General features: G+C 38.1%; 1 non-coding gene across 1 annotated transcript; it reads right to left on the bottom strand.

The window, feature by feature from the left end:
* Window positions 1-7,571: 7,571 nt before the first annotated feature.
* On the bottom strand, window positions 7,572-7,647 carry trnap-ugg (transfer RNA proline (anticodon UGG)). Its single transcript has one exon. It is a non-coding gene; the product is annotated as a tRNA-Pro (tRNA).
* Between the last annotated feature and the right edge of the window lie 2,879 nt (window positions 7,648-10,526).

Raw genomic sequence — 10,526 nt, forward strand, 5'->3', positions numbered from 1 at the left:
GGAGAGAAGAAGAGAGAGGAAAAGAGAGGAGGAGAGGAGAGGAGAGGAATATTAACGTCCGTTCATGTGCAGTTCATTTCCACTGTGCTGCTGAGGAAAGTAGTGCCAGACACAGACCTGGTTTCAGATACTATTTAACATCTTTCCAATACTTTGATCATTTGCTTTAGCCTAGCTGGAGTGCCAGGTGGGCGGTAGTTTGGACTCTTAGGGCTGTTTTCAATGTTTTCCTTTGCACCGGGCATTGCTCAATCAAGCACAACTAAAATATTTGTAAATGATTTCAAATAGGTTTTCAAACCCCAGGTCTGTCCAGGCGTCGCCGTGGTGATCAGTAGTTGACAGGCAGAGGCTGGAATTGAATCTAAACCAGAGGAGGCTGCTGAAGGGGAGGACGGCTCATAATAACGTCTGGAACGGAGTCGACGGAACGGAATCAAACACATCAATCGTCTGGTTTCCATGTGGTTGATGCCGTTCCATGGACTCCGTTCCAGACGTTATAATGAGCCGTCCTCCCCCTCAGTAGCCTCCACTGGTCTGAACCCAGTGCTGATGAATATGTAGATACATTATCGTATTACTGTTCTCTGGAAGGAAGCACTACCCCGTACTTGTCACGTCCTGACTTTAGTTCCTTTTTTATGTCTCTATTTTGGTTTGGTCAGGGCGTGAGTTGGGGTGGACATTCTATGTTTTTGTTTCAATGTTGTCCTTTTCTTTGTGTTTGGCCGGGTGTGGTTCTCAATCAGAGGCAGCTGTCTATCGTTGTCTCTGATTGAGAACCATACTTAGGTAGCCTTTTCCCACCTGGTGTTTGTGGGTAGTTGTTTCCTGTTTTGTGTTTCTGCACCTGACAGGACTGTTTCGATTTTCGTTTCTTATATTCACTTTGTTATTTTGTATTTTCGTGTTCAGTTAAAACATGGACACTTACCACGCTGCGTTTTGGTCCGATCTTTCCTGTTCCTCAGATGAAGAAGATCGTTACAGTACTGAAGCTTTGTGTGAAGAACAAACTGTTAACCTTCGTCAAATACGTTTGGAAGGCGCCTTTTTAACTGCAGGAACAGTTTATCAGAAGTCATTACAGTTAGAAGTTCTGGTGCCTCTAGGACAGTTTATCAGAACTCATTACAGTTAGAAGTTCTGGTGCCCCTCGGACAGTTTATCAGAACTCATTACAGTTAGAAGTTCTGGTGCCCCTCGGACAGTTTATCAGAACTCATTACAGTTAGAAGTTCTGGTGCCTCTCGGACAGTTTATCAGAACTCATTACAGTTATAAGTTCTGGTGCCCCTCAGACAGTTTATCAGAACTCATTACAGTTAGAAGTTCTGGTGCCTCTCAGACAGTTTATCAGAACTCATTACAGTTAGAAGTTCTGGTGCCTCTCAGACAGTTTATCAGAACTCATTACAGTTAGAAGTTCTGGTGCCCCTCGGACAGTTTATCAGAACTCATTACAGTTAGAAGTTCTGGTGCCCCTCGGACAGTTTATCAGAACTCATTACAGTTAGAAGTTCTGGTGCCCCTCGGACAGTTTATCAGAACTCATTACAGTTAGAAGTTCTGGTGCCCCTCGGACAGTTTATCAGAACTCATTACAGTTAGAAGTTCTGGTGCCTCTCAGACAGTTTATCAGAACTCATTACAGTTAGAAGTTCTGGTGCCTCTCAGACAGTTTATCAGAACTCATTACAGTTAGAAGTTCTGGTGCCTCTCAGACAGTTTATCAGAACTCATTACAGTTAGAAGTTCTGGTGCCCCTCGGACAGTTTATCAGAACTCATTACAGTTAGAAGTTCTGGTGCCCCTCGGACAGTTTATCAGAACTCATTACAGTTAGAAGTTCTGGTGCCCCTCGGACAGTTTATCAGAACTCATTACAGTTAGAAGTTCTGGTGCCTCTAGGACAGTTTATCAGAACTCATTACAGTTAGAAGTTCTGGTGCCCCTCGGACAGTTTATCAGAATTCATTACAGTTAGAAGTTCTGGTCCCCCTCGGACAGTTTATCAGAACCTAGTAGATGAAGACTGTAACTGTTTTTCTAAAAGCAATTTTGTGTTTTCTATTGATTGTTATTTTGTTTGATATTTTATTGTTGTCTTCAGGGAACCCTTTAGGAATAAGACCCTCAACTCAATAGATCCCCTGAATAAATACATAATAATATTGATAATAAAAATAATGATTTCAATTGTTCTGCCTGCGGCTATGGAACCCTGACCTGTTCACCGGACGTGCTACCTGTCGCAGACCTGCTGTTTTCAACTCTCTAGAGACAGCAGGAGCGGTAGAGATACTCTGAATGATCGTCTATGAAAAGCCAACTGACATTTAACTCCTGAGGTGCTGACCTGTTGCACCCTCGACAACCACTGTGATTATTATTATTTGACCCTGCTGGTCATCTATGAACATTTGAACATCTTGGCCATGTTCTGTTATAATCTCCACCCGGCACAGCCAGAAGAGGTATCACGTTCTGACCTTTATTTCCTTTGTTTTTGTCTATATTTAGTATGGTCAGGACGTGAGTTGGGGTGGGCAGTCTATGTTTGTTTATCTATGTTTTTCTATTTCTGTGCTTGGCCTGATATGGTTCTCAATCAGAGGCAGGTGTTAGTCATTGTCTCTGATTGGGAACCATATTTAGGTAGCCTGTTTTGTGTTGGGTTTTGTGGGTGGTTATTTTCAGTCTTTGTGTGTCTGCACCAGACAGAACTGTTTTGTTTCGTGTTATTCTCGTTTATCGTTATTTTGTTTGTTTGTTTAACGTATTCTATTAAAATGGATACTTTTCACGCTGCGCCTTGGTCCTCCTCACCTGATAATAGAACCAGTTCACCTGATAATAGAACCAGTTCACCTGATAATAGAACCAGTTCACCTGATAATAGAAACAGTTCACCTGATAATAGAACCAGCTCACCTGATAATAGAACCAACTCACCTGATAATAGAACCAGCTCACCTGATAATAGAACCAGTTCACCTAATAATAGAACCAGCTCACCTAATAATAGAACCAGTTCACCTGATAATAGAACCAGTTCACCTGATAATAGAACCAGTTCACCTGATAATAGAACCAGTTCACCTGATAATAGAACCAGTTCACCTGATAATAGAAACAGCTAACCTGATAATAGAACCTGTTCATCTGATAATAGAACCAGCTCACCTGATAACAGAACCAGTTCACCTGATAATAGAACCAGTTCACCTGATAATAGAACCAGTTCACCTGATAATAGAACCAGTTCACCTGATAATAGAACCAGCTCACCTAATAATAGAACCAGCTCACCTGATAATAGAACCAGTTCACCTGATAATAGAACCAGTTCACCTGATAATAGAACCAGCTCACCTGATAATAGAACCAGCTCACCTAATAATAGAACCAGCTCACCTGATAATAGAACCAGTTCACCTGATAGTATAACCAGTTCACCTGATAATAGAACCATCTCACCTGATTATAGAACCAGCTCACCTGATAATAGAACCAGCTCACCTAATAATAGAACCAGCTCACCTGATAATAGAACCACTTCACCTGATAATAGAACCAGATCACCTGATAATAGAACCATCTCACCTGATAATGGAACCAGTTCACCTGATAATAGAACCAGTTCACCTGATATTAGAACCAGTTCACCTGATAATAGAACCAGTTCACCTGATAATAGAACCAGTTCACCTGATAATAGAACCAGCTCACCTGGTAATAGAACAAAAATACATTAAATACGTTTTATGATACATTTAACATACATTGTGATATACAATTTACATACAATGTTGAAATGTATTTCATGGTATGAAATAAAACAATACATACATTTTTTATGGAAATATATTATTTAACCAACATTTTACAAAATGTAAATAATGTTCCCATATATCTGTTTTCAGGAATATTTTTTAAATGTTTTTTTCCCCTTATGGGATGAACCCAATACATTATAGATATATACATGTTATACCTGCACTGTGAAATGAAAAACACAACTTTAAAAAGTTAGTCAAGTTAATTCAGACATTTTCTTGGCTGTTGGCTAAGTGGAGAGTTGCAGTACAGATACTGTATGATATGACTGTAGGAATGATATGTCTGTAGGAATGATATGACTGTAGGAATGATACGTCTTTAGGAATGATATGTCTGTAGGAATGATACGTCTTTAGGAATGATACGTCTGTAGGAATGATATGAATGTAGGAATTATATGTCTGTAGGAATGATATGTCTGCAGGAATTATATGACTGTAGGAATGATATGTCTATAGGAATGATATGACTGTAGGAATGATATGTCTATAGGAATGATATGACTGTAGGAATGATATGTCTATAGGAATGATATGTCTGTAGGAATGATATGTCTGTAGGAATGATATGACTGTAGGAATAATACGTCTTTAGGAATGGTATGACTGTAGGAATAATACGTCTTTAGGAATGGTATGACTGTAGGAATAATACGTCTTTAGGAATGATATGTCTATAGGAATGATACGTCTGCAGGAATGATACGTCTGCAGGAATGATATGTCTGTAGGAATGATATGTCTGTAGGAATGATATGTCTGTAGAAATGGTATGACTGTAGGAATGATACGTCTGCAGGAATGATATGACTGTAGGAATGATACGTCTGCAGGAATGATACTTCTGTAGGAATGAAGCTCCCGACAAACAGTTCTTGTGCTGACGTTGTTTCCAGCGGCAGTTTGTACCTCGGTAGTGAGGGTTGCAACCGAGGACAGACGGCTGAGCCATTGTTACTCAAAGACGTTTCCACTTCACAATAACAACACGTACAGTTGACTGGAGCAGCTCTAGCAAGGTAGACATTTTACTAATTGACTTGTCGAAAAAAAAGTGGCATCCTATAGCGGTGCCACGTTGAAAGTCACTGAGCTCTTTAGTAAGGCCCATTCTAATGCCAATGTGTTAGGCTATGGAGATTGCATGGCAGTGTGCTCAATTGTATACACCTGTCATCAACAGGAGTGGTTGTAGGGTAGTGTAGTTTTGTAGCAACAAAAATAACGTGTCCATAAAAACACAAATATTTCCAGCTTTCTAATGTCTCGTGGATATATCTCGGACAGACACTTCCAAACCTTATTCCTTGTGATTTATTTTTGGACTGTGTGTTTTGACATATATAAAATGTGTTATTCAATGTGTTTCTCTTGGACTATAGTAGTGAAGGACATTAGGCTTAGACTTTTTACCACGCAGTCTAAAATATTTAAATTATTCTTTGTTGAGAATCATCAGATAATAAACTATTAAACCATTTAACCATTTTAAAGCCCAAAGTGACTCTTTCCTGTCAGCTCTTTAACAGCAACACACCTGTCAAGTTCTCTCCCAAACAGAGCCCTGTTACATATACAGCGTAATGCAATGCTTTTGATATGGGCCTATAGAGCTCTTCTCAACAGTACTGCATCATATCTGTATCTGTATCTGTATCTGTATCTGTATCTGTATCTGTATCTGTATCTGTATCTGTATCTGTAGTTGTAGGTGTTGATATGGGCCTATAGACCTCTTCTCAACAGTACTGCATCGTATCTGTCTCTGTATCTGTATCTGTATCTGTATCTGTATCTGTATCTGTATCTGTATCTGTATCTGTATCTGTATCTGTATCTGCATCGTATCTGTATCTGTATCTGTATCTGTAGTTGTATCTGTATCTGTAGTTGTATCTGTATCTGTAGTTGTATCTGTATCTGTATCTGTAGTTGTATCTGTATCTGTAGTTGTATCTGTATCTGTATCTGTATCTGTATCTGTATCTGTAGTTGTATCTGTATCTGTATCTGTAGTTGTATCTGTATCTGTAGTTGTATCTGTATCTGTATCTGTATCTGTATCTGTATCTGTAGTTGTATCTGTATCTGTAGTTGTATCTGTATCTGTATCTGTAGTTGTATCTGTATCTGTATCTGTATCTGTATCTGTATCTGTATCTGTGTCTGTATCTGTATCTGTATCTGTAGTTGTATCTGTATCTGTATCTGTATCTGTATCTGTATCTGTAGTTGTATCTGTATCTGTATCTGTATCTGTATCTGTATCTGTATCTGTATCTGTAGTTGTATCTGTATCTGTATCTGTAGTTGTATCTGTATCTGTAGTTGTATCTGTATCTCTATCTGTATCTGTATCTGTAGTTGTATCTGTATCTGTAGTTGTATCTGTATCTCTATCTGTATCTGTATCTGTAGTTGTATCTGTATCTGTATCTGTATCTGTATCTGTATCTGTATCTGTATCATCTGTAGTTGTATCTGTATCTGTATCTGTATCTGTATCTGTATCTGTATCATCTGTAGTTGTATCTGTATCTGTAGTTGTAGCTCTATCTGTAGTTGTAGCTGTATCTGTAGTTGTAGTTGTATCTGTATCTGTATCTGTAGTTGTAGTTGTATCTGTATTTGTATCTGTATCTGTATCTGTATCTGTATCTGTGTCTGTATCTGTATCTGTATCTGTATCTGTATCTCTATCTGTATCTGTATCTGTATCTGTAGTTGTATCTGTATCTGTAGTTGTAGTTGTAGTTGTAGTTGTAGTTGTATCTGTATCTGTATCTGTATCTGTAGTTGTATCTGTATCTGTATCTGTATCTGTATCTGTATCTGTATCTGTGTCTGTATCTGTATCTGTGTCTGTATCTGTATCTGTAGTTGTATCTGTATCTGTAGTTGTATCTGTATCTGTGTCTGTATCTGTATCTGTATCTGTATTTGTATCTGTATCTGTATCTGTATCTGTAGTTGTATCTGTATCTGTAGTTGTTTCTGTATCTGTATCTGTGTCTGTATCTGTATCTGTATCTGTATCTGTATCTGTAGTTGTATGTGTTGATATGGGCCTATAGACCTCTTCCCAACAGTACTGCATTGTATCTGTATCTGTATCTGTATCTGTATCTGTGTCTGTGTCTGTATCTGTATCTGTATCTGTGTCTGTATCTGTATCTGTATCTGTATCTGTATCTGTATCTGTAGTTGTAGTTGTAGGTGTTGATATGGGCCTAGAGAGCTCTTCTCAACAGTACTGCATTGTGTGGGGACAAGGGTGCCGTCTGACACAGAGACGTAGTCTTACCTGTAACATCAATACAACATGACAGACGAATATACCTCTGAGACTTCAACATAGAAACGTGCATCCCCTCACATCAAGTTAATAACAGCAACTCAACAAGGCAGAACCACATGTCTTTAGGGGTAGATGTAGTTGTAGATGTAGCTGTGTCTATAGTGTAGCTGTATCTATAGTGTAGCTGAATCTATAGTGTAGCTGAATCTATAGTGTAGCTGAATCTATAGTGTAGCTGTAGCTGTAGTGTAGCTGAATCTATAGTGTAGCTGAATCTATAGTGTAGCTGAATCTATAGTGTAGCTGTAGCTGTAGTTGTAGCTGTATCTATAGTGTATAGTTTACATTTACATTTACATTTAAGTCATTTAGCAGACGCTCTTATCCAGAGCGACTTACAAGTACATACATTCATACTTTTTTTGTACTGGCCCCCCGTGGGAAATGAACCCACAACCCTGGCGTTCCAAGCGCCATGCTCTACCAACTGAGCTACACGGGGCCACTGTATCTGTAGCTGTATCTATAGTGTAGCTGTATCTATAGTTGTAGCTGTAGTGTAGTTGTAGCTGTAGTGTAGTTGTAGCTGTATCTATAGTGTATCTATAGTTGTATCTATAGTGTAGTTGTAGTGTAGTTGTAGTGTAGTTGTATCTGTAGTTGTATCTGTAGTTGTAGTTGTAGCTGTATCTATAGTGTAGTTATAGTTGTAGCTGTATCTGTAGTGGTATCTGTATCTATAGTGTAGTTGTAGCTGTATCTATAGTGTAGTTATAGTTCAAGCTGTATCTATAGTGTAGTTATAGTTCAAGCTGTATCTATAGTGTATCTGTAGTTGTAGCTGTATCTATAGTGTAGTTATAGTTCAAGCTGTATCTATAGTGTAGTGTAGTTGTAGCTGTATCTATAGTGTAGTTATAGTTCAAGCTGTATCTATAGTGTAGTTATAGTTCAAGCTGTATCTATAGTGTATCTATAGTTGTAGCTGTATCTATAGTGTAGTTATAGTTCAAGCTGTATCTGTAGTTGTAGCTGTATCTATAGTGTAGTTATAGTTCAAGCTGTATCTGTAGTTGTAGCTGTATCTATAGTTGTAGCTGTATCTGTAGTGTAGTTGTATCTATAGTTGTAGCTGTATCTGTAGTGTAGTTGTATCTATAGTTGTAGCTGTATCTGTAGTGTAGTTGTATCTATAGTGTAGTTGTAGCTGTATCTATAGTGTAGTTGTAGCTGTATCTATAGTGTAGTTATAGTTCAAGCTGTATCTGTAGTGTAGTTATAGTTGTAGCTGTATCTGTAGGTGTAGCTGTATCTATAGTTGTAGCTGTAGCTGTATCTATAGTGTAGTTATAGTTGTAGCTGTATCTATAGTTGTAGCTGTATCTATAGTTGTAGCTGTATCTATAGTTGTAGTTGTAGCTGTATCTATAGTGTAGTTATAGTTGTAGCTGTATCTGTAGTTGTAGCTGTATCTATAGTTGTAGCTGTATCTGTAGTTGTAGCTGTATCTGTAGTTGTAGCTGTATCTATAGTTGTAGCTGTAGCTGTATCTATAGTGTAGTTATAGTTGTAGCTGTATCTGTAGTTGTAGCTGTATCTATAGTTGTAGCTGTAGCTGTATCTGTATCTGTATCTGTATCTGTAGTTGTAGCTGTATCTATAGTGTAGTTATAGTTGTAGCTGTATCTGTAGTTGTAGCTGTATCTATAGTGTAGTTGTAGCTGTAGCTGTATCTATAGTGTAGTTGTAGTTGTAGTTGTAGCTGTATCTGTATCTGTATCTGTATCTGTATCTGTATCTGTAGTTGTAGGTGTTGATATGGGCCTAGAGAGCTCTTCTCAACAGTACTGTATCTGTATCTGTATCTGTGTCTGTGTCTGTATCTGTATCTGTAGTTGTAGTTGTAGGTGTTGATATGGGCCTAGAGAGCTCTTCTCAACAGTACTGCATTGTGTGGGGACAAGGTTGCCGTCTGACACAGAGACGTAGTCTCACCTGTAACATCAATACAACATGACAGACGAATATACCTCTGAGACTTCAACATAGAAACGTGCATCCCCTCACATCAAGTTAATAACAGCAACTCAACAAGGCAGAACCACATGTCTTTAGGGGTAGATGTAGTTGTAGATGTAGCTGTGTCTATAGTGTAGCTGTATCTATAGTGTAGCTGAATCTATAGTGTAGCTGAATCTATAGTGTAGCTGAATCTATAGTGTAGCTGTAGCTGTAGTTGTAGCTGTATCTATAGTGTATCTATAGTTGTAGCTGTAGTGTAGTTGTAGCTGTATCTATAGTGTATCTATAGTTGTATCTATAGTGTAGTTGTAGCTGTAGTTGTAGCTGTAGCTGTAGTTATAGTTGTAGCTGTATCTATAGTGTAGTTATAGTTGTAGCTGTATCTGTAGCTGTAGCTGTATCTGTAGTTGTAGCTGTATCTATAGTGTAGTTGTAGCTGTATCTATAGTGTAGTTATAGTTCAAGCTGTATCTGTAGTGTAGTTATAGTTGTAGCTGTATCTGTAGGTGTAGCTGTATCTATAGTTGTAGCTGTAGCTGTATCTATAGTGTAGTTATAGTTGTAGCTGTATCTGTAGTTGTAGCTGTATCTGTAGTTGTAGCTGTATCTATAGTGTAGGTGTAGCTGTATCTATAGTGTAGTTATAGTTCAAGCTGTATCTGTAGTGTAGTTATAGTTGTAGCTGTGTCTGTAGTTGTAGCTGTATCTATAGTTGTAGCTGTAGCTGTATCTATAGTGTAGTTGTAGTTGTAGCTGTATCTATAGTTGTAGCTGTATCTGTAGTTGTAGCTATATCTATAGTTGTAGTTGTAGCTGTATCTATAGTGTAGTTATAGTTGTAGCTGTATCTGTAGTTGTAGCTGTATCTATAGTTGTAGCTGTAGCTGTATCTATAGTGTAGTTGTAGTTGTAGTTGTAGCTGTAGCTGTAGTTGTAGCTGTATCTGTATCTATAGTGTAGTTGTAGTGTAGTTGTAGCTGTAGCTGTATCTATAGTGTAGTTGATGTGTAGTTGTAGTTGTAGTTGTAGCTCTATCTGTATCTGTAGCTGTAGCTGTAGTGTAGTTGTAGTTGTATCTATAGTGTAGTTGTAGTTGTATCTGTAGTTGTAGTTGTAGCTATATCTATAGTGTAGTTATAGTTCAAGCTGTATCTGTAGTGGTATCTGTATATATAGTGTAGTTGTAGCTGTATCTATAGTGTAGTTGTAGCAGTATCTATAGTGTAGCTGTAGCTGTAGTGTAGTTGTAGTTGTATCTATAGTGTAGTTGTAGTTGTATCTGTAGTTGTAGTTGTAGCTATATCTATAGTGTAGTTATAGTTCAAGCTGTATCTGTAGTTGTAGCTGTATCTATAGTGTAG

Source organism: Salvelinus fontinalis, unplaced genomic scaffold, assembly GCF_029448725.1.
Source record: "Salvelinus fontinalis isolate EN_2023a unplaced genomic scaffold, ASM2944872v1 scaffold_0229, whole genome shotgun sequence".
Lineage (NCBI taxonomy): Eukaryota > Metazoa > Chordata > Actinopteri > Salmoniformes > Salmonidae > Salvelinus > Salvelinus fontinalis.